Raw genomic sequence first — 25,786 nt, forward strand, 5'->3', positions numbered from 1 at the left:
CTGAAATGTTCTCTTCCCCTTGCGTCATGTCTTGTATTACTTCCTGCCCTTGTGTTTTTGCCTTTCTCCCCCAGGTGTGTCTCGTTACCTTCATTAGTTTCCTCCTGTGTGTTTGCCTGTCTCTCCCAGCTGTGTCTCGTTCCCTCATTTAGTGTCTGTGTATATATCCCTGCCTGTCTCAGTGTTTCTTTGTCGGTTCGTCATTCTCGTTACACCCTTGTGCCTCCCTTGTGCCTCCCTTGTGCCTCCCTTGTGCCTCCCTTGTGCCTCCCTTGTGCCTCCCTTGTGCCTCCCTTGTGCCTCCCTTGTGCCTCCCTTGTGCCATCTCTTGTGCCATCTCTTGTGCCATCTCTTGTCAACCCTGGCTCATGTTTTTTTACTTTAATTGATACCTTGTATTTGATTAGCTTTTTAAAATAAAGCTTTTTTTTTGTTAAACCTCATTTTGCTTGCTGCATTTGGGTCCTCCTTTTCACCCAGTCGTAACAGAAATTAGGGATTTCCTCAACCTAGCAGATCGGTCTGCCTTCCAGTCTGCTCGCCAGCTCACCGTTCCTCCTGCTCCAACACCTGACCCATTCCTATGTACTTGCCTGGCCCAGGGAGGACCTTGGTGTGCACAAAAGGCTTCCAGGTCTCTGAGGAGGAGCTTTGGCCATGCTAGCCAGGTCCGCAACAGCGCCCTCTTTTCGCTGCCGGGCTGCGACAGCCTTCAGTTCCCGCTGCCGGACCACTGCAGACATCCGCTCTGGCTGCTGCCGGACCACTGCAGACCCCAGCTGTTCCCCCAGCCGCCCCTCGAGACCCCAGTCCCTGCGATTCCTTCGCCCCTTGTTCCCCTTGACTCCCGAGACCCCCGTGTCCCCGTTGATGCTCGAGATCCCAGTGTTCCCCCGACATTCGAGACCCCAGTGAGTCCGGCCCGGTCTCCTGAGCGGCTCCGCCGGTCTCCTGAGTGGCTCCTCCGGCCCCCAGTTCCGCCCCCATCCCGGCCTCCAGCCTGGCCTCCCGAGTGGCTGTCGGCCTCCAGCCCGGCTTCCCGAGCGACTACTCCAGCCCGGCTTCCCGAGCGACTACTCCGTCGGCCTCCAGCCCGGCCTCCCGAGTGACTACTCTGTCGGCCTCCAGCCCGGCCTCCCGAGCGACTACTCCGTCGGACTCCAGCCTGGCCTCCCAAGCGGCTTCCAGCCCGGCCTCTCTGCCTGCCTCCAGCTCGGCCTTTCCGCCGGCCTACTGAGCCATGTTTGCCATGTTTTTTGACTTTAATTGTTGCCTTGTTTTTGTATTTGATTAGCTTTTTAGAATAAAGCTCTTTTTTTGTTAAACCTCATCTTGCTTTCTGCATTGGGGTCCTCCTTTTCACCCAGTCATAACACAAACTTCTGGCAGAAGACAAATCAATATCCGCTCACAATGTATATCTTACAAATGTTATACAATTTGTAATGCCGCTACTCTATGCCACTTTAAACTAATTTAAATGATTTCATTCTGTACTGTTAATTTTTAACATTGAATGTGTAAAGGTAACTTCGATAAATTATTATATTTCTGAAAAACCTGAGATCAAATAGACTGTGTTACCACGGGAAAAAGAGGACGTTTCTCTGATAAATGTGTTTGCATGTTCTTTACACAATTAGTGGAAAAATTAAAGAATATTACTGGAGAAAAACTGGCTTTAGATTTCATAAAACTTAAGAAACTGGGGTTTGTTTATGAAATGGGAAGACTACCAAGAATGGGTAGCAAAGGGAGTAAACCAGTTGAGAGGCCACAGTGGCCCATTGTTGATCTCATGCTTTCAAAATATGACTCTTATAGTTTAAAACATTTACAAGAATGGTGTGATGAATGTGGTTTCCCGGCAGGAGGGTCGTTAAGTACGGCACAGATACGGAAACTAGACATGATTTCCAATACTATTTCCCCCTCCTACCTCACCGAACTGCTCCATCACCACACTCCCTCTCGCACCCTCCGTTCCTCCGACGCCAACCTGCTGTCCCTGCCACAAAGGACCAAGCTCCGGACCTGAGGTGACAGAGCCTTCTCCACCGCCGCCCCCTCCCTCTGGAACTCAATCCCCAAACACATCCGTGACTGTACCGATCTCACCATGTTCAAATCCCAAATTAAAACCAACCTCTTCAGATCTGCTTTTAATGTGTAATTACTTCTATGTATTTTTAATGTTTATGTCCTGTTTTTCTTAATGTCATTTCTGATGTTATGTGTACATGTAAAGTGTCTTTGAGTACCCTTTAAAAGCGCTCTATAAATAAAATGTATTATTTCATACTATTTTAATTCTGCTATTTTTAATGCTACTTCAGACTCATTTATATCTACACTGTGATTATTGTAATTTAAATGCTCTTATTCTGTCTAATCTTGTATTATTTCTTTGTTTTTGCTGTGAAGCACTTTGAGCTGCAATTTTTGCATGAAAGGTGCTATACAAATAAAGCTTATTATTATTATTATTATTATTATTATTAATATGTCCCACAATGGATGCAATTTAAACAAAGCCCCCCCCCCCCCCCGTAACCTAACAGGCCTTCTCCTACCTACAGTAACCAACATGCTCCATTGCTACACTCAATCCTGCAGCCTTCGCTCGTCAGGTTGCTCCCCAACATCCAGCACCAAGCACTGCACCTGATGTGATGGGGCCCTCTCTATTGCCCCCGCTCATTTTTATTAATATTTTTGCTTACCTAATTTTAGTCAGAGCCACTTCAAGGATGCAAAAGGCGCTGCTCTTTGAGTGGGCTCTCTAAGAATCCAAACGGCAACAAGGAATCTGCAATTTAATGTTCAAACAATCCCTTTTGAAGCAGTAACTGGTACAATTTAAAGTTTGAAGCTACTTGAGGGGACCGGTTACATTTTTGGGCGAAGCAACTGGGTTACAGTTCGCAGTGTAAATGGTAATACTTTACGTTAGCAAACCCTGCATCTTGTCAAAAGAAGCTTTGATCATCTCTAGATACATTCTATTACACAGGCTTTGTTTCCTTTTACAACAATGTCTCAAACTGCTTTAAGGTTAGACTGACTCATTGCCTTGCAAATCACTGAGACACATTACATTTTAGGCTGTAATTATACAGTGGTTTGGTGGACTGTTTTGAAAGACAGCTTAAGTGTGCTTGTCATTCTTGTTTTTATTTGTTCCATTTGTAATGCACTATACTAGCTAGAATTGTGCAAATGTTAAGTTACAGATTGGTTTTACATTCTGTTTTTACAAGATTGGTGAAATACCCCTGAAGTGAGGTTTGTATTGAACAACTTCAGACGTGGTAAATCATAACATAGTAGAAGCTAAAATACCAGGTTATAGCTGCAAATAATCTGATCAGATTTCCTCACAAACTCTACTTTTCTTTGCACCCACCGATGTAGCTTCTTCATGAGAACCTTATCGAATCACTCGGAGGGACAGAAATGTTGTTATCTCTTTATATTTGACTGCTAAACACTGAAGCCAGCTGAAAGGCTGTGATTACAATAGTGCACAAGGCCATTTCTGTGGACCAACTGGTGACTGCAGCTGAAACACCTGTGGCTCAGGTTTCACCCACGGGCACCAGTGGCTACAAAACAGCCCCGCAAACCTTACAGATGGATTCCATGTAAAGAAGTGTCTGTCTGGCTCTGAAGGTGCCGTTAAGAAAGTGCTCTGTGATTTTCCACGGCCGGGGCAACAACACACACCGGCCAAGAACAGCAGAATGAAATCCTTCCCCTCTCTCCCTGTCTCTCCCCCTCTCTCTGCCTCTCTACCACTGAAGGTCACTGGGCCAGGTCTTGCTGGATATCTACTGAGCAAACCTCCTTGTTTTTGTCAGCAGGCTTGGCTGCCAGTGAGCTGTACTTCAGTTAATTACCTCACAACTCTGTTCCCATTCATTTATTGGCCACTTGATCACTTTATTCTGGCATCTTACATACTAGTTTGTACCCACATTGCAAACACCAAACCAAAGGCAACATGTTGTTGTAATAACACTGTGGCAGTGTGTAAACCTTGAATTAACCATCCTGAACCGCTTCAATGACAAAGACATTTCGAAGGAGAAAAAAGCAACAGATTTGCCATAGGGTACATAAAAGTATGCACACAAATAGTATCCAGTTCAAACTTAGTGCCAGTTTTTACGGCAGCAGTAAAAGTTGTACCCTTTTTGTATTGATTCACATTTAGAGAATGAGACAGAAAATCAATGTAGACACCCAAAGAATGTCAACAATAACATTTAGAAAAATTCAAACCATCCATAGCAATATAATCAGATTATTCTCCATAATGATGTGTTTATAAATTCAAAGTGAAACATTAGAGATTAGAGATTTTTTTAACGCAGGCTTTGTGCAACAGGAATTGGGAAACCGAAGCTCTTCTTGCCAAGTCAACCAGGAGCATTTAATGAAGGGATTGTTGCCGAGTGTCCGCTGGGCTGCATCGGGCAGACACCGCAAACCAAAGGGTCTAATTAAGGGGTTCCTCTGACGGTCAGACAAAGCAGACAGCAGGGGTCAAGACGCTGGCCCACAAACTGGCTGTGACCCTCACACCTGCCTGGTTGCATTATACTGCAACATGTCTGTGCACAGTAGACACGCTCACACTGACACATCATTACTGAACTGGTACTTTACCACACACACACTGACACAGAAACAGGGAAAGACACAGAGAGAGGGAAGCGGACCTATAGGCTAAGTGGTCACGCTTGGGTGTCAGTGCAGAGCAGTATCATCTTATATCTTGAAATATGTATGAAAAAGATGAATTTGAAGCACAACAAGAGTTTAAATAAGAGTAAAAGTAGCATGCCGAAGTCAATAGCAATCCTGTAATCTAGGAATATATTCAATTATATTGTTTACAACTTATTGTTTATTGCTCACTTATACTTTCTTACATATCTTACTTTGTGGAAGTGTAGGGGGTCAACTTTTAAACTTCTTATTAAGGTCATATTACAAAAACGATAGCGGTATCTTAATTTAAGGAGAATTTAGGATAGACCTATATAAGCATTAATCTTATAAGATTATCGTCATACTAAATTGTAGATTGCACATACTGTTAATACTTGCATTGTGTGATAAAAATACTATATATGTACTATGTATTCTTTCTTTTTTTCTAAGCATATTCATGGTGTTTTGACTTAGTTACTGGAGTTACACAGAGAACCTTGACATTAACCCACAATAAGTGAAGCCTGGCAGGCTGCTAAGGGGCCCCATATATGAGTGTGTCAAAAGTTCATGCCCTCCTTCCACTGTTCACACTGCAAAAACAAGAAGATCACCCAGTGTGAGCTATAGCACCCGCCACTATAACAAGACTGATTTCTACAGAGTGGCTCCACCTGTCTCTTGCTCCAATTAGTCCTGCAAGCCACTGAAGTGCTAAATAACCAGCAGGGAGGGAAGTGACAGGACAGCAATAGGGTCAAAGAAATGGAGAAATGTAAGAAAAGCATAGAATGGAGGATGAGCAGAGACAATAGTTTATCTTTTCTTTAAGTTTCAGTTTAAAAGATAGCATATTTTTAGAAAAAGAGGAGAACGCATTATGTTGAGGGGGAAGTTAGGATGTCCCAGTTTAGACCTTTCAGAGTGAAGCAAGTCACCCAGAGCACTTGCTTCCTCTAAGGTTCACAGGAGGCTGTAATTATGAGAAACTGGTCGTGTATTTACCATATCACATGCTCTTTAACAAGCACTAATTGTGTGTGTGCACTGAGCACGTGTAGGAATGTCGTAGCAAAGCTGCAGGAAATGTTTAATGAAGAGAGCCGCTCGGACGACATGGTTTGTGTCAAATCTGTCAAAAACAATATAAACCGGAAAGTGTGAACCTGAGGTGACTGGGACAGACTGAGAAAAGAAAGCTTTTTAATTCTCGTCTATGTGACAAAAGCTATGAAGAAGATATATTTTATATTTTAAAAGTCTATCAGTTGGTAGGTTTTAAGTTCAAATGACTTTGATAAAGAAGTTGTGTGTCACAGAGTTCTTCCATCTCGAGCTGGACAGCGTTTGATTCCATTTTATAATAAACAAGGTTGTCTTGTTAGGACAGCACAGAATGCTTCTGGTAAACGGAAGTTTAGAGAAACATGAGACAACAAAGGTGTTTTTTATTTTACATTACTGATCATTTTCAACCAATAATCTCTTGTTTTTTCCCCCCCTCACTTTTATGCACCTTGAACAAATAGCTTTACATCTCTGGCCATCATCAAAGCAGGACAAAGACACACTATATTTAGACTCAGAGATCTCTTCACAGGTGGAAACAGAGTTCAACAGTCAAACTATCCAATAACAGCATCAGTAATCTGATCAATCTATCTAAGCAATCAATGCAGATTAATACTGGTTAACTTTAACATTCTCCATGTGATCTTGTAGATTAGTTTGTTGTATAAATCCAGCATTGATGCGTCTTTGGCTGGAGTGTTTTAGGAGTAAATGCTGTCATCTCATGGTTTTCCAATGCCAAAAAAAAGGACATTGTCTTTAAACCATGACATCCTAGTTTTTATATATGATTAATATATTAACTGACATCCACAGTTAAGGAAAAACAAACCAATCAGGTCAATGGCCTCCATGTACCGACAACATATCTGGAGAAATAAAAAGCCTGTACGTTATTCATCAGGGCCTTTTGCACACTGGAGCCATTTTACTACTCCCCGTCCCTGACTGTAGCAATGCGTGAAGAAATGGATACAACCGAACCCTTGGAACAGCTATTGGACTACATTTATGCACCTCTCTACGGACTCGTTGACACAGACAGGTGGGGTTTAAATGGCAAATTAACCGCCCGTAGATGCCCCCAGAAAGACTCTGTTCATTAAGACATACGGTCGTAGCCATTGTGATTAATGGTGTTTGGATAAATTTAGTTTTACTGCTTTATAATTTGGAGGGAATTAATAGAAGGGGCCGGTCCATTGCCTCTGGTCAAACTACCTGCTCTGTGTTGTTGGAGGGTGATTGAGGGCAGGAGCAGGAGGAGGGAGTCTTCTGTGCATATTTTCCATGCACACCCACACCCCTCCCTCGGCTTGTAGTGCTCAAAGCTCTTTTGTGTGTTTATGAGAGGTGTGGAGGCTCCAGTGATACCGCACACACCTTCAGATCTCTGACTGCATGCTGGCAACATTTAGAGATTTAAGCTAGAGAAGGGTTCAAATGATTTGTCATTTCAGGAAAACCACCAGCATTAGGCTTTAGATCTTATACAGATTTCCTGCATTGATCCACTTGATGATAAAGATCAACCTGAATTAAAGTGAAGACGCACTGAGAGGCTATAAGCACTCGCTCAGAAAGCAGTTAAAGACAAAGTGTAACAAGGGGAGCGATGAAGAGATTTCTATAATTGCCCATAATAAGCACACGACTGCCACTTATTAAATTATGTAAATACCTGAAAGGGTAAATTAAATGAGGTGTTAGTTTTCTGGACAGACAAGGGCACACAGTAGTTGTATGAGTCTCACAGCTGCCGATACTTAAGGTCTTATTTCCATGTTGGAGCAAATCACAAGTGACCTTTAGCCAAAATGGATTGTTTACCATCTGTGAGTCCTAATGCCGCGTTGAGCTGGAAACACACTAGAGGTACAAATTGGGTGTCACAGTAAAATTTTGGAATCCTGAAATGCGCATGAACCAACAGCTCGCTTACTCAGGCAAGGACGGAGTGCAGCTTAAAGTTATTTTGAGCTACTTTCATATATCTAGTTTCGTTAGTATCAGCACTCGGCAACATTAATAGATGATTCTTATCCGTCAGCCAAAGCTGCTTGTGTGATGTATGAGATGTTTACATTTTGAGTTGATTAAATCTCCACAGCAACATTTCATCGGCACGCTTTGAGGGATGTGCGGCACATTTTTCAAGGCGTCCTCAAAATTGCAAAATGACCTCTAACAAAGATGTAAGTACAAGAAGTCAGAACAGGGATCAGTTGTTTTCATTAGCGATTGATCTGTCGATTATCTTCTACATAAATCGATTCATTAAAAAACGAGTCTAAGATGTCAAATTCAGTTTACGATGATGTAAACCAGAGAAAAGCAGTAAAAAAACTAACACTGAAGAAACTGCAGCCAGAACATTTATTTTTCTTAAAAAATGACATGAAAGCAATAATCAGAAAAGTTTAATGTCAATTGACTAATCGCTGCGGCTCCAGAACTGACCTGACCACCCAGCTGTAATGTTTGGTGAGGTTCAAGACACATATGCCTTTTAACCTACACGTATAGTGGCCAGCGCAGCAATGTTTTTACTATAAATGCTCTGCAGAAAGAAAGAAAACAGCAAGTAGATGACAGAAATAAGGAAGATGTTAAATATAAAATGTAATCATTGCTGCTACAGAGAGAAAAAAACACTGTTGATGATAATCCCCATAAGAAACAGAACTGTTGTCCCGTGTCCAAACCACAACTGCAATTCGACTGATAAGAATGAATAACATGAAACTTAAACACTGCCGTGCTTATCATGAAAGCTGTTTCTCAGCGAATCCAAGTCTGGCCTGAGCACATTGAATTTGATGCATCAATTACTGTTTTATTGGCTTTCATAGACTTTACTACAGACACTACAGCTTGCTTCTTACATGTACATAGGACATTCAGATGTGTCAGTTATACAGTATGAATTCAAGTGAAGGTCGAGTCTGAAGTGTAACTCGAGTGCAAAATCAAATCCACAACGCACTTAGTCTACATACTGAGAAATCATACATCAACTGCATAAGGGAAATGAATCCATTATAAGAAATTCCATTCATTAGTGTTTGTATAGTAATCCAACTTGTTGCTTTGCCTCTTTACACATATGGTGCTGCCCATGTTAATCCCTCGGCTCTAACGAAAGCAGATGAGATGAGCCTTCCCTCGTTTTCTCCAGGAAGGTCTGACTGAGTGTTAAACCGTCTGCTCCCCTTGCAGTCTTGGCAGGGAAACCCTGTCTCTGGCTGGCTGACCCTGAGCTCATTTGTCAATCAGGCGCCTTTTCCCTTAATTAGGAGAAACAGTTCAACCGCTTGTGTTGAGCCTCCGCAAAAACATGTCATTCAGTGGGGAAAGCAAGTTGCTTCACAATCTCTGTCTGTATTCCCTCTGATGCATCTATCCCCGCACAATACTGAAGAAATCGACACCTGTTTGTTGCCTTTATTTTTTAAAGCAGTTTGCGAAACAAATATTTAACAAAAATGACACCGACTCTTTTGATGTCGTATTGCATATTTAAACTGCACAACAAATACTTTGAAACACATCAGTTATATTTCGCAGAAGAAAAATAAATGTGTCTGTAGTGGAATATTTATTATTTTAGGCACCACATTTCTTTTTGAGGTAAAATAATCCTTTAATATGAGTCTGGCATAATTTGAAACATTCATATCGTGAGTATGAGAATAACAAAAGACACGCTTGATGTTTGTGATGGACAATAGTTTGTTTGAGTAGTTCACATATGTGTGAAATTATGGAGCTCTTTGGATGTAATTCACGTGCGGTGGTGAGGAAATTAGCAGGAGACATCACACAGCGGTTTATTTATCAATTTCATGTAGTATTTGATTACTGTAGGTATGAATGCACACTATGCACATATCACACACAAATCCACACACTAATGGAGGCCTCAAAGCTAAAAACCTATCAGCAGAATTATACATAATGCATACATGTATAACACATTGGGAGATTGGAACCTGTAATCATTCCCACATTTATTTTGGAACACCAGACAATTTACTATACTTACTTACTTTTACTTGCTAGTCCATGTTGCAGGTTGAAGGGGCTTTCTGCTTTTACTCTGGAAAGTTATCAGGGCCCCTGACCTATACATTAAACACAAAATACTTGTGTGTTTCTTAAAAATTCAAACTGTTCAGTTGATTTATATGGTCAAACTACTACAGATTACGTTTTTCTAACGTGACATTCACTGCAGTGCTCCTAGAAAGATTTGTTTTGACATAAATGGAATGACTCTGGACTCTGTTTAATACCACTATTAGACACTATCATATCTGAACCAATAACTGCTCTTGTGTGTGCGCAAAATATAGTTGTGCTGTGAGAACGATTATTGTAAGTCTCACTGCTCTCATTCCCTCAGTAATAGCTTATTCAGTGGCATCCAGACATACAGTATAAGGCATTCTAAGTCCATGTAAATCTCTCCGATCCGAGCACATTAGATACGGAGCTATCGGTAGCATTTCCCCCTGACGTTGTTGTTTGCTCTCATCCAATGATAGCTCAATGAAAACACAGGAAGCAGCTCAGAGAGCGATGGGGCCTGCGATCAATGCCTCTGTGTCAGACTATGAGCTAGGTGATGTCTTAACGTCTGCCCTCCTCACTTCTCAACCCCCTCTTTACCCTCAAACAGGCCGTCAAGACTCCCTCCGCAGCTAATGTATCTGAATGCAGTGTCATCCAGGGCCGCCTCACAGCAGTCGATAAATACTGGAAATGCTATCCATCTCTGAAACATCACTCCTTCACTTACTGTAAGTGTGCATCAGTGTGGGCATCATCCCCATATGCTGACAGGGAGGAAGACAACACCAGGCGGCCTCAGCTATGATCGAGCATCATCAGATGCAACCACAGACATAGTTTTCACTACTGAAATTGCAGAGAACAGACTGCGTGTCTGAATTTGGCTCTTGTTTGTGAAACATGAGCCGGCATTTTAGGAGTAAGGAATAACTTACAAAAAGCAGAACTTATGGATGACCTTATGAGGAAATAACATGCATTCCCTTCATATCCTCGGAAAATTGTTACATCTCTTGGATTCAGTGTTGGTTTTTATTACTTCTGGGCAACTGACTCCATAAGAGTGATACGCTGGAAAGGAGAACTAATTTTAGACTTTCATGTCAAACAAATTGTCCTGGTGGAGGAGGTGGATAAACACCAGCTAAAGGCGATGCATTAAATCATGCATGATATCAGGAGCAACCCTTCTAAATAATTTATTCTAATAAACTCTTTGACTTCTTAACCATTCTTTGACAAGACATTCGAATCATAATATAATATAGATGATCTAATTCAATAAAACACTCATCTGTCTTAATGAAATGAAATGATGCATTGCTTTTCTTTAAGACTTCTTTACAGTTAAGTCAGTGGCAGTTTGAAACAAATGTTAATTCATGATGATGATGATGATTCAAACATCACGATTCACCAGTTTAGTAGTCTAGTTCAAACTCTATCTCTCATCTAATCCTTAAAACTACCCATAAAACATCTCTTCCTCTTATCTGATTAACACTGTAGGCCAAGAAGCATCGATTGTCTCACAACAAGAGAATGTCTGCAGTCAGCACACACTAATAAAATCTACTCAGACTCCATGGAAAAGTGTTGATTTTCTGAAAATAATCGTATTCCGTTGTTTTCTGCTCCCCTGACTCGGGCAATTGGCTGTGAAAACTGGAAACTTGTTGGCAGAAGCATCTCATTAGTCCGTTTCCATCTTAAACCTTCTGCTCTCTCAATACGCTTTTGGACTATGCAACAGCGATTACAAGTCTCGGTTATTGGGATCATGATTGTACAATTTAAGTTATGGGCTTGAGCTATAGTGCAGGAAACTATTATTGCACATACTGTAAAGAGTACATGCAACATCAAACGTGCAAAGAGAGTGTGGAGAGAAATTTAAAAGGCCAAGTCAACCTTATTGGAGCTGCACAGAGAACGTCTAGAATTCCATATACAGTGCTCTGTTTAAGTTCAGAGCAAAAATAATAAACTACACCCAATGTGCTTGAATCCACTGCTGTATGTTAAGAAGATGTTAGAGCTCCAGAAATAGCTCTTACAGGACATGATGTGGCTTCACTCTGTACACTTACATGCAAAATAAATCAATAATGCAGTAGAGTAATGTAGATACTGGAAGTGTTATTTGTATGCTTTGTTAAGACTGCTTCTTTTGCACAACGTGGACCGTCATGGCTCAGAGTCAGGCGGTTGGGTGCACCGTGTTTAAATTCTCATTAGAGCGTTCAGGTTTTCCTTTCCTTTGCAATACAACAAGCTCTTGTTGGAGCACATTTGCCGGGTGACTTCTCACGTCTTAATTTTTACAATTTTCTATAAATATGTACACCTTTATTATATCTGTGGATGTAAGTGATGTCTACCTGATTCTCACCTGATCTGACTTCCACTGACAAGCACAATAAATCAGAGCCCTTTCCAATAATATTTTGAGTTCACCATAGCCTCCACAGTCAGTTTAATTAATGGCGCCAGGGGTCCTGTGAGAGTGGGACCAGCTGCTTGTTATGTCTTGTCACCAGTCCCACTCTCTTTGACACCTTCGGCCATGTCCCTCTCTTCCTTTGCCAAGAATACTGGTGGAGTACTGCTGGGTCTGAGGACTCTTTGTGCCCACCCTCAGAGAACAAACACTATTAAGACTCGACAACGTGCCCCTTTGCCCATCCCCAGAGTGCAGGCAGTGCCAGCGTCTGTAACTGGAGAACAGAGAGCAAAACAGCTGCTCCCAGTCTATCCTGCATCTGCCACAACTGTGATCTCATGGAACAAAGCGAGAATGCAACCACACGTTTCGCCTGGGTGTTCAGTCACACTCCAGCCATTGTCCTCTCCCGCACAAACACGCTCTGTTTCTTCTTCCGCTGATACCCACCGAGATGCATAGCAGGGATATTCATCTAACATGTTCAATCCATCATTGGTCATTGCTTTGATTTATTTTCTCTTTTACTTTGTTGTATTGTGAAACCTAGATTCCTTCACGACAGAAACGTATCCTGTAAAGCAGTGGTGCACCCCAGTTGGTCGCCAAGGCCACTGGCTGACTTCTTCCAACTGATTGATGGGGATTTATTTGGGTAACTGCTGTCCCGCAGACAGGTGTTTCAAACAAACTGGCTGCATCTACCACTTAAACTGAGACCGCATGCTTACTAATATACTTTTGCTCTTGCACACTTATTAAAGGGGCACTTTCATAGAGTTAGGGGACTTGCGGTACACAGATTTAATGGTTGCAGCAGATGATGAAATATACCGACCCAAGTGGTGTATTTCATCAATTACAGAAACACTATTTTAATGGGTAGGAAAGATTGTAATTTCATTAAACCAATATTAAAACATGTTTATAAAAAGCTCCAGGGTATTTCAGTCAACTACTTACCAGTGTTTTCCTTCAAACATCCAAAGGCTGAAATCAATTCTACTTTAACAGAGTCCAAATGTGTTCATTAAAGCATAAAACACGTACAGCTATATGCTGATCATTAGTAGAATTTATGTGTCTTAAGTTGATCCACTGCCTAATACAGTTAAATTAATTTCATTCAATAAGTCAAAGCTTATACAGTGTGGGTCTCTGTGTGGGAAATTACAGCAAAAAGAAATCTACTTCAGACTCACTCTGACTCTCATTCACAGAACATTCAATGCTCTTTGACACTTTCTCAATGAGGCGTTAACAGCTGCTTTTGACAGCGCACCTGAACACCGCTTCCTGCATGGCTGCATCGTTTTACTCTACAAGAGAGTGGAAGGTATTGGAAACCATTCAGTACTCTGGCACACGTCAAAACACTTTTTCAACGCCCACCTGCAGTAAAACAGTCAGAGCATTCCTTATCCAACATTACATCACTGGAAATGGTACACATCTGCTGTATCTCCGTTGTATAAAAAGTATTGTATATAGTAATGAAGGGAGTGTTCATTTCTGCAATCCTCTCAGACACCTGTTTTACCTCCAGTCCTCTGGGCCAATCAAAATGCAATTTCCAGCACAATTAATCAGAAGTGTGACAGCCTGCTGGTTAAATTACACTATTTCCTCATGAAAATGCTATAAATGCTCTTTCAACATTTATCACTTTGTGTTTTCTGATAGATATATATGATTGACACAGGTCTGCTAAATAAACACTACTGCCTGCTACGTGTTGATGCTGTCACTAGTTACCATGATGTTTCCAATTATATGGATCATTTTCAGGGATGGACTGACCCTCGGGTGTAGTGGGAACCTTCCATGTGGACCCGTGGACTGATGAAGCAATACCAATACGAGAATACTTGTTTTGGACTAAAACAAATAGTTATTTTCCTGCAGAAAATAAGATTTATATCAGATTATTATTTTTTTTAACCACTTCAATCTCTGATTTGTTGCACTGGCTGGTTTCCAACCATGGTACATGGAACATATTTTAGTTTTAAGATACTGTTGGATTTCTAAATCAAACCAATAATTGACATTCCAGATGCAATTCAATGAATATTTACCTTGATTTATCAAATCCGCTCATCTACTGATGATGGCTGGTTACAGAGCATTCTTCTTTAACAAGACAAAATAAACAGCAGACTACAACATCAATTTGAGCTTATTTATAGAGACTCCTGGCTGGCTACTTTTAAGTTGCTGACATCTCCCTCTAGTGCAGTTTGGTTAGGATAGATGGATGCAGTGTGGTAGTTAAATGTCCACACAGGCTTTATATACAAGCTAATAATGCAAAGACTTCTGGGACTGACATTTAAACTGGAAAACAAAATGGGCAATTCTGCCAATCTCGACCCAACATTACGACTCCGCTATGAGCCATTAAAATCGGCCACAAATTGGCCTCGACTTGTATTCACTTCTATAGTTAGAGCCGGTGAGGCATGCAGCCAGTACGGCCGTGTGCATGTAGGTATGGCAGAGTGTCAGTCCACCAGACAGCCCGTCTAGGAAGGATCAATACAGGATTACGAACAAATCCCTCACTTCAGACCTTGTTTTTGAGTGTGTGCAATCCTCAAGTGTTAAAGGTTTTCCCTCCTGAAGCCGGGTGATTTCAGGACTTTCCAGCTTGCCTGTCGACCATTTGAATACATGAACCATCTGCTTCTATCCATCACATTTAACATAAAACTACTAGGCAGAAACAAGAAATCCCAATGAAGGTTTTTGAAAGGCAGCACTTCCTCGAAGATGCCTCACTTTTGAATGCGAGTGTGTGAGCTGATCCAGTAGCGGCCATCACCAGGTGTGCAGGGAGTGGAAAAATAAACCAGAGAAAAGCTGAGCCACGCTGCTTATTTGACATCACAGTGGAAGAGGTTGTCTTTGCGGGCTCCAGTTACTTTAAGTAACTAAAAAAGATGATTGACGGAATGACTGACACTTACGGAGAGCATGCTCTGCACTGCCTGGGAAAAGATCTTTAAGACCAATCCACAGAGATAAAGTCACTTTGAAAATATGATCGCCAGACAGCTTTTAATGTGGTCACTGCATTTTCATCACAAAATCCCACAGAGAATGCAAACCATGCAGGCAAATATACATACAGCATGTCATCTGACTTACAAAGGGAAACCCCCCCCACACACACACACACACACACACACTTAGGAAAAAGCATAGACAAAACAATATTTTTTAATTGACAACACAGGCTTCTCAAACATACAAACCATCGCACCAGATTGCCGTGAAGCCAAATGATTCTCTTCACTCAGCTAATTCCAGAGCTTTTCAACTTTGAAAAACAACACCGACAAACTATCTGCAAGAGGGGAACACACATCTGCCTCATCTGTCAACACATCATAACTGAGCCAATAACAAACTGAGCTCACAGCGAGGTGGCAGAGAGGTCAGTCGACTGTGTATGTATGTGTCTGAGCAGAGAGAATGAGTGTCTATTCACACAGCATGGATCTGCTCTCCAGGTCTACGCTCATGCCCCCCCCCTTCCCCCGAACCCCTGGGAAACCGAAGCCACAGCGGGCAACCTGAAACCCCATGATGTCATCCTCAGAGAGCACGGGCTACTGGCAGTCAGTGAGAAAGTGTACAAAACCCAAAGTCAACATCACACAATTACTGGGGTTAATTGTATTTACAGTAGAGCAGCTGTGGTGGATTAAGAGGCTTGCCGATAAAGTATTGTGCTTGTGTAAGGAGAGCAAAGAGTCTTCGCTGGGTGTGAGGAAAGTTGAATCGAAAAGGTTTCTACATTTGACCAAAAATTCTACACTGTTCCTTTTTGTTTCTGTTTCGAGTGATGAAGTAGAACAAGGATCTATGTGACGTGTCGGGCTGAGAGTCTGCAGGTTTCAACCTACAATAAGACTCGGCTTGTGTTTTCACTGATGAACTCAGCTTCAACTGATTCACTAAGATCACTAAATAGAAAAGCTTGTTATTCGTAACGCCTACTGTTTTATATATGTTATGTTGCTGTGATACATTAATGATTGTAGGTCAATGTAGGCCTGTCTATTAATACAATATGTAAATGAGTTCTATAATTGAACATTTTCTCAAGGTGAAAAAGTCAATGGAAAATGCAGGTAAAAGCATGCTGAGAGGAAGTGAAAAATTGCACTAAATGAGGAAAAAATATGAAGCACTGGCAGCCAGAGAGAGAGGGAGAGAGGGGGGAGAAAGAGAGGACACAGGGTCATACTTGTCATCACATGCTATCCATGATGGATGGCCATTTCCTCCCTACAGGTTCTTATAGAAGACTTCTGTTGCTGTTCAGTTTTATCTTAGTGCTGGTGTGCAGGGCTGATACAAGACCCTTTCCCCACACAACACAGACGTATGAACCCTGAATCATTAAAGCATCTAAGACTATATGTCCCGAGTGACATGTATACTTTTACATATCATATGTAAAAACTATTCACTGTCATTTTTGCATTACAGGAATATTTCGTCTACTGTGAGGTCACTATATCTTTGGTGTTGCTTACCTTGCCATTAGTGGCTTTGAATATATGTTTTAACTAAAAAGTCTAAAAGTGAAATATCAAACAGTGTACTATAGAGCAGCCATAGCAGAGCAAGCCTGACATGACAACCAAAACTGAGCTTTGAAATGTAACCATGTGACCTTGCATTCTCTCTTAACATATGTTCATCATTAATGCCAGGATGCTGCGAGAGGAACATTTTGGATAGATCAGCCTACTATGTTTTAGGCTGACTGCAAAATGGGTTTGGTGTCACTGAAATGTCAGGATGATCTTCTACAGTAGGTTTATCATCTTTTAGCACATGCCGATCAGCAGTTCTGACTCTCTTGTGATCTGTTGAGCTTCTATCTGGAGGCTCTGTGTGAAAAAATGTAAACAGTCGTGGCAAGCAATTATACACTCATTATGGTTCCTGTTTATTTATGACAGTCATCTGTGCTGCTTGGCCTTCAAGATAAAGTCATAATTGGTCATTTCTGTTTTACAGAAGGAAATATGCATTTGATTGACAATTTCCCACAAGATGCAATTATACAGTTGCCTGACTGACGAGGCACACTCACACTCCACTGTCTCGATGATACATTTCGTGTCACACAAAAACCATTTTTCGGCATAAGATGAGTGTGTTATGTTTTCCTCTTCACACGGCGCATTAACCCACACTGGACAGCCCTGTGATCAAAGCCTGCCAAATTCTTTGGTGACGATTCCCCTTTTGGGTCCAATATCAAGATCAGAGACTGGAGCACGGAGACAGCATACTCAGTCAAACAAGCCACATAACATTAATTTGCCATGCCAGATCTATTGCAAAGGCACACATGCATCCTTGTGCATGCAAACATGGACCAGGACGAGGCATGGAGACAGCTGTCCTGTCATCCTGTGTCTAATATAGACAGACAGTGGGTGAAGAAACGATTGGACGCAGTTCAACTCACAGGGGGTTGAGAACATCAGGATGAGGATGAACTCCGTTTGTACTGGGTCCACAGTATTAACTTGTGTCTGTAGACAAGAGAATTACGGCCTGCTTGGGTTTCTGCAGGAACATCTCAACTGAAATAATAGATCCATAGCAGTTCAAGAACTTCAAAGCCTTCCCAAAAGTCTAATTTATGATTTCAAAAGACATGCGGTGGTTGCATTTTCATGTACATCAATGAATTAAATTATAATAATATGATTTAAGAAATACTTTTACTACAGTTTGGATAACACGCATATTGGCTTTCTTGCTAAGGGGCAGTTGAGAAGATCAATATCACTTTCATGTCTGTACTCTAAATATGAAGCGAGAGCCACGAGACGATTAGCTTAGCTTAGCATAAAGACTGAACGCAGGGGGAAACAGCTAGCCTGGCTCAGTCCAGGAAACCACCACAGAGTCCAGCAAGTCTCTTGAAGTACAATTTAATCAGAATGTTTGCACAGAGATATCCATGAGGGTAAACCTACAATACAGTATGACTGTGACGGAGTTTGGGTTAAATACCAAAGGGACAATGCAAAGTGCTAATGTATTGTGGAGGGGGACCTCAGCAATTAAGACTATGAAGCATAGAAACAGGATTATTAATCAAATGGTCAGACAAGCAACCCTTGTAAATATGTGTATATGTACACAAGTGTCAAAAGAGGGTTACAACACATGTATGTTGGCAGAAAACAATAGGAAATAAATCTACTTTATAACCCCCTGAGAGTTAACAACCACCAGGTTGAGAGACACTAGGCAAAAGAAAATGAACAACACACACACACACACACACACACACACACACGCACACACACACGTGTCATTCCAGACATGTTTACCCAGACGAAGTTAGATCTCAGAGCAGAAATCCTGGGGGGTTTGTCTTTGCCAGAGGTTCCCCAAACCCCCTCCTTCTATCCCTCGATCCCTACTTGTCCTTCTGAACCCTGGTGAAGGTTCAATTTTAGGGACTTAACTCCAGCTTGGCCACTCAGGACTGTCTCCCTTTACTCTGTTTTGCTTGGTTTAGGCCAATTTACTGCCTGAAGTTATACTGTTACCAGTCAACTGTCAAGCCACCATGAGAATGTTCCCACAACACACACATAGATGGTTTTCATGATCCACAGCTTACACCGACACCAAAACTTAATGAAAACAACGGGGAGGAGGACCTGTGTGAATGCTGCCAACCGGCCTTATTGACAAGTGATGACCATTAGCTTTACTCTGTTGTTGACGTTGGTTTGATGCGATGCCTCATCATCAGTCAGTCTTGAACGCCTTGGATGAGTCCCGACCAAACCTGACCCAAGAAGCTGTAGTCAGGTCTTGGAACACGGACTGAACCGGCCCGTCCACACACAGAGAGCGGCCAAAAGAACTCTGCCTCCTCTCTGTCCGAGCATGTCAGCGCGACTGAGGGCCTCCTGTCTGTGATTGATGACCGGGGTTTCTGCATATTTCTGAAGCCGCCAACACGTGTTGGCTCTGTTGGCTGGGAGTTGTCTCTGCTCTATTTAGTTTACATTATTCTTATTATTTCTCTGACCAACCCAGCTGTTGAGTGCATGCATGTGTGTGCACTTGCACATGTGCACACGCAGGGAGGGGTTTTTCCATGCCCTCAGTTGTCCAGGTATGTGTAATGAAATCTTGAGTTCTGTTTTGAAAACCCTCAGAGTTCCAGTCCTTTTCACATTTGAGGTTTTCCTCTCAGCTCCCCTCTACCTTTTCCTCTCACCCACATGTACTCCCATGGAACAGTCCACCCAAGGTTACTTACGGCTTAATTTGGAGCACTTTCAAAAAGTAAAATAAACACAGGTTTTAAAAGGTGGGGAACACCCACCATCTTGACCACTTTGTGTCCAGAAGCAGAAAACAGTTATTGTAATTGTAGACAAACTGTGTGTGTGTGTGTGTGTGTGTGTGTGTGTGTGTGTGTGTGTGTGTGTGTGTGTGTGTGTGTGTGTTTAAATCAAGCCTTTTAAGCTCAAACTTGAATCAGGAAACCAATAAAGCCACAAGATGTTGGCACTCGAGACAAAAGGCGCTTATCTTCCAATGCCTTGCCAGTGAGAGTCGTGTGCTCAAAACCGGCGCAATTGTTAATTAAACTTGATCTTTACGAGAAGTACAAGAGAACTACTGTTGTGTTGTTCAAAGCCACATTACACAGGTGGAGGAAAGGAGGAGCAGCTGTTCACTGACACAAATGTGAGCACGACCAACACACACACACACACACACACACACACACACACACACACACCTCGTAAAACCTTAGGGAGTGAACACAAACTCTAAAACAGAGATGTGCTTGTGTCTGTGATAAAAGGCTGTATGAAAAAATACTCTGGTTGACTTAAGATGCAGATTAAATGCTGTTGACATAATTCAAGTGATCATTATGTTTGTCAAATATGAGCACTAAGTTATCTTAAGCGTTACTTAAAGGCTAGTCACTCAAATTGAAATGACTGACATTGAATACTCATCACCCGAACCCTATGCCGTTTCAGCATATGATGATGTGGCTGATGTGTGTTGACAAGCAGAGGAAGGAGCCGGAGAAGCATTTAAACAGACAGAGATGAGCTAAACCAAGAATGAATGCTCTAATCTTTGTCCTTTTGTTAGTCTGATACGCATCCAATACTGATGAAATGATGGACAGACAGAATTCAACAAGTCCATCTATCTGCACTCTAATCTATTACAACTATGGACTCCATACAAGCAACTGTATTACTGAAAACATTGTAGTTATTTATGAAGACAAATCCACGCAGCTGACCCCCAACTTCAGCTACAAATGATACACATTTGATACATAAGACAAGTTAACATAATTTTTACTGACTGGTCTCACTCTCACATACACAGTCGACACAGTGAAAATCCAAATTCTCCAGATTATACATATCCAATGCTCTGCGGACAGATGTGGTTGAATGCGGGTATGAAACTGACTAAGCCTTCCTCATACATACATGTAGCAAAAAAAAAAGGCCAAAGCAAATACCAGATTCAACCAGAGGATTTTATAAACCAAGAAAGCATTTCATCCCCTCAAACTGTCTTCTGATCCTTAAATCCTAATCTGTGTATTCTGGCATGCAAACATGCACTTGTATGAGGCTATTCATGTGTGACTGCAGATCACCATGTGCAGCTAGGTAGAGGTAATTAACAGCTGTGTCTGCTCTTGAACACCTGCAATAACAATCCAGGCTGTAGCAGGTTAGCTAGCTGCTACTCCCTTCCTCTTTCTTTGTATTGTAATCCGATCCAGCCTCTCCTCTACGTAAAGCTCTCGGAGCCACGGAAAAAGAAAAGGGCCAGACATGGAAAGACAAGGAGAGAGGCCGGTCTCTTTTCAGACTGTACAGAAACCATATCTAAAGATGAAGGACAAATGAGTGATCGGTGTGGCTAACTCGTTTTCCCCTTGAAAGTTGATTTGAAAAGCAGAAAAATGCTCTGCATGTCTGGATCAAGTCTTTGTTTGAACTGTAATGTCACACACCTAATTACAGAGTTGCAAATCAATCCAACGGTATGAATAAGAATGTTTTTATGAGTCATTTATGAAATAATACAGCACTACAGTACAGACCAAGCCTTTAAAAGCACTCAATCAAGCTGCTGAAAGTGTTGTTAACCCACATGGATAATCAAGGAAGTTTCTGTATCCTTCAGGGGTGTCATCAGGCCTCTGCACCACAAACAAAGCACATAATTGAAGTCAATTACTATTACAAACACAGCTGAGGTGGGTAATATAAGGCCGAAGGCCAGTTTCTGTAGCAGTATTTATAGCTCTAAAAAATAAGTTTTACCGTCTGCACTTCGATATTTTCAAAGTAACACAAGACACCTAATAGAGCTCCAAAGAGGACAAATGATCTCCCGCCAAACTGCAGGAGAACTGGTAAAAAATAAGACAAAAAAACATTCAAAATGTCACTGGGGAAAGTCATGCCAAAACACTAAACTGCACCAACAAAGAACAACAGCTGTCACGTTGAAAGTACCTACCAGGGATGTGGCAGATATATATATACAGCAAAACTGACGTGGAAGCTACAGTAACATGACTCACCTTTTGTTTTGCAATAGTGATTTAGTTAATCCAACGTTAAAGTCCTTTTCATGAAGAGTTGACATGAGTTTGTCACCTGCCGCCTGTTTTGGCTGGCTACCTAATCCTTCCAGCAATGCAAAGAACCTGACAGGGATTGTGTTGTGATGTAGAATTTTGTGTCTGAGAATGTGTGTGTGTGTGTGTGTGTGTGTGTGTGTGTGTGTGTGTGTGTGTGTGTGTGTGTGTGTGTGTGTGTGTGTGTAGCTTGTTTCTTGTTTAAACAGTGTGCCATTGAGAGCCAAACATCACAACAGAAGATGAAAATACATTCACTCACTCACGCACGCACGCACGCACGCACGCACGCACGCACGCACACACACACACACACACACACTGATATGTCAACCAGAGGGCTGACTCACCTGATATGATCAATGTATACCCGGCTTCTTCTGAATCGTCACTGCATCCTCCTTCTCACCCGCCTCTGTTTAAAATGCAGATCTTGGACGTCAGAACATTCCCCTGCAGACGGCCTCACAGGTATGACTCTGAATGACCTCTGCCCTCTCCCGAATCTATGGGGGGAAAAATCCACATATGAAACCCATTTCACAATCTGTCATCAGAAACACAGGGCTGAGCAATAGGAAAAACAAGAATAAGACAAAAATTGACTTCATCTGTTTCTCCATCTCCTCTTGCAGTCTGAGTGGCACTTGCTGTCACTTGCTATTTAGCAGACAAGAATGAGGTTCAAATGCAGAATCAGATACGCCGCAGAATATAGGTCTACTGTAAAGCAGACGTGCAAGAATTCGGAACAAAGCTTTTCAGATCCGTCTGTTGAAAGATCAAACCGTCGAGGGAGATCACGTTGATATGTTTTGAGTGCGGTGAAACACAGAACCCCTTCTTCACACAGATAGAAAGAATTATGACCTTTAAGCAAGTGTCATTAAACATACTCCGGTAACCTTGAGATAATATTGTATCAGCAAAATAAGACTCCGAGTCACAGCTGGGCACAGCCCTGAACTAACACAGCGAAGAGTGTTGAATCTCTGACTTTCGTTTTCAGCTGAAACAGGTGACTAGTACAGGGGGGATTCTGGGTGGGCTCGCTGACCTGTCTTTTCTTAATAAACCACTAAGTTAGGGCATAATTATAGGCTGACATCCTGCCTGCTACCTGCTTGTCAGTGTGTGTGTGTACCTGTGAATGAGAGAGACTGTGTGCGGTAATATTTTTTGCAACGTGAACATAGTTCTTTAAACAAATGCATGAAAATAAATGGAATCAAAAAAACGTTTTCAGTAAATGCTTGATCTTCTTTTCTTCTGTTTTTCTACATGCATGCGCTCACACACTGACTCACACACAGCTGTCTTTTATTTGCCAGGATCCAGCCGCAGATGGTGATACAGTGTGAACTTTAACACAGGGATTTTTGACATTCTTTACTGGTGTGAGTTACTCTCCAACTCAAAGCGGTGCTTGGCCTCGGCCTTCTTTACTTTCCTGCCAGCAGGTCACTGTCACAGAAGGAGTCCGAGCTCACCTCTCCCTACATATACAGGCTGCCATTGTCCTCTCTTAGGTACAGTAAACTCTGCATGGGTTCGCTTCCCAAATGTACACCGAGCCTCTAGGTTGGAGCCGTGTCAGCATATTCTGCTGTCTATGATGGGTCCTGTAGCGGCAAGTTCATTACTTAATGTAAAAGGAATGCTAATTAAACGATGTGGCATGCCTGCTCAGTGCTCACTGTTGAAATCAAGGGGAAAAAATATACAGAGTATCCATAAACTCGTCAGAGACCAGCAATTATTTATTTGTGATGCAATGCACTTAATGCGCACAAAATGTCTTTATATTTTACAACAGTAAAGTTAAATAATATTACTATGCAGAAGAAATGTCCAAATCTGTCACATAAATGAGTTTTTGGAAGAATAAAACCAGAAACACTTTCCATAAAGAATATATCCATAGTGTATTATGAGTGCATTCGTATTATAATGCATTTATATTACTACTGTATCATTTTCATGCATAATAATCACTTATGACGCAGCACAGATTCATTTAAATGCATTACATGTTTACTTACCACCGACAGTGATATGTCATGATAAAGTTATTATAGATGCATCAATATGTATTTCATTTTAATTAACACATAGAGTTATAAATTATGATACTGTATGGACTATTATAGCATCCTATGAGTCATTACTACTGTTGATTGTTGAGGTGTGCATATAGGTAATAAGAGGAAGTCATAATGTATTATAAGCCCCATCAGTCAACCTCGAGTTTATAACTAGTCAAGAGCGTCCATAAGTCACATCTATAATGTTTTATGACTGGTCATAAGAAGGCATTATGTGTGTTTATGAGAGTAGTCATGAAGCATTATGAATGCATTATATTTAACTGCAAATGCCCTCATAATGCACTTTACAGTAGATGTGGTCTTCATAGAAAGTGTTACTAAATTACTTTGTTGGACAACAAATGTTTCACCTTTCATACGCAGAGATTGACAAGCACTGCACCGCTATGGTAAATTACTTATGTGAAATTAAAGCTTCTGAGAATTTCTAAAAAATGTACTACACTCTTATCAGATGTTGATCTCATGCACTCCAGTCGGTCGGTAGACGGAGTCTGAGTCTAGCCCGATACTTCACAGGAGAAAACAGGATTTTCTTAAAGTCGGTGTGGTTTATTTTACATAGCCACATGCTCAGCAGAAAGTCAATTAGCTTGCCACTCTGCAGGCAAATTGCTGCCGAGACGGCGTTACAATCAGAAAACACACACACACACACACACACACACACACACACACACAGGATCAGCCCTGCCAAATACAACCTCTCCTGCAGGAGAATCAACACTCAGTCTATCTTGATCGATACAGCTTTTAGCTTTGGATTTCACTTTTTTCTTCACTTTGGTTTGGAACGCCAAGTGAGACCACTCTAAATTACACGTGTGAGTTTATATTGAACATTTATCAATAGGTCTCAGTTTTACAATCAAAGAGTTGCAGACATACATTCAATATATAGGAATTGTTATCGTTGAGAATCGACAGACAGAGTGCCTGAGAGCTCGACTCACCATCCACACATAGGACATCAGAAAGCATGTTGTCACTGTACCCAGCCACAGCTCCAGTACTTGTCTTTCACTGGAAGAAGAAAAAAAAGTGGAGTTATTAGAAGGAGCTCATATGTCTGCCAACTATAACTGAATGGACTGAGACTACATTTCAAGCTCAGGTCACTTCCCCACTTTGACTTTCACCCAATCATGCAAAGTACCCCTTATCCTCTTCTGTTCTTCGATCTTCAATCATCCCCCACTCATCCTTTACCTCTCCTTCTTTGTTTCTGCCTCTCTCTCTAATAACAGGATGTCGGCTTTCTCTCACATGGTTGCTGACCTTCCAGGCAGAGAGCAGAGCAGCTTGCAGCTTGAAGTAATTCCTGTTGCCTGCGTTTGTCTCTCAACAGCGACTATAGATGAAACAGTGAGCTGGGCATCTGTGCTTAGCTCTGGTCGCTGAATTAATTGTCAAAGAGCCAGCGGAGCCTACAGGTAAGAAGAAGATTATTCCTAAGTGAAACAAGATCAGTTGTATTACGCCTAGTAGTACTTCCTTGCTGAAGACTTCCTAGCAGTAGAGAGCCGGAGGAGGTACAGCGTAATACTCTCCGGGATCAGTTAATCTCAAAGTTGAAAATCAAACATGAGTTCATTTCAAGTGATCGCCCACACTATCCTGAAGAGAGGGAAGACAAGACTTTCTGGAACAAATGCAAGCACAGGCCTGCATCAG

The 25,786-nt window shown here is 41.7% G+C and overlaps 1 protein-coding gene across 2 annotated transcripts in view; it reads right to left on the minus strand.

Annotated features, from left to right (window-relative positions):
• Positions 1-25,786, minus strand: part of bmpr1bb (bone morphogenetic protein receptor, type IBb) — a 49,006-nt gene that overhangs the window by 20,305 nt on the left and 2,915 nt on the right. For both annotated transcript variants that reach the window (XM_029444225.1, XM_029444224.1), the window contains exons 2-3: positions 25,066-25,135; positions 22,355-22,510 (exon numbers count right to left, since the gene is read on the minus strand). The gene's annotated coding sequence lies outside the window, so the exon portion shown is untranslated. The remainder of the gene's footprint in view (positions 1-22,354; positions 22,511-25,065; positions 25,136-25,786) is intronic.

This window comes from Cottoperca gobio, chromosome 12 (genome assembly GCF_900634415.1).
Source record: "Cottoperca gobio chromosome 12, fCotGob3.1, whole genome shotgun sequence".
NCBI classification, from domain to species: Eukaryota; Metazoa; Chordata; class Actinopteri; order Perciformes; family Bovichtidae; genus Cottoperca; species Cottoperca gobio.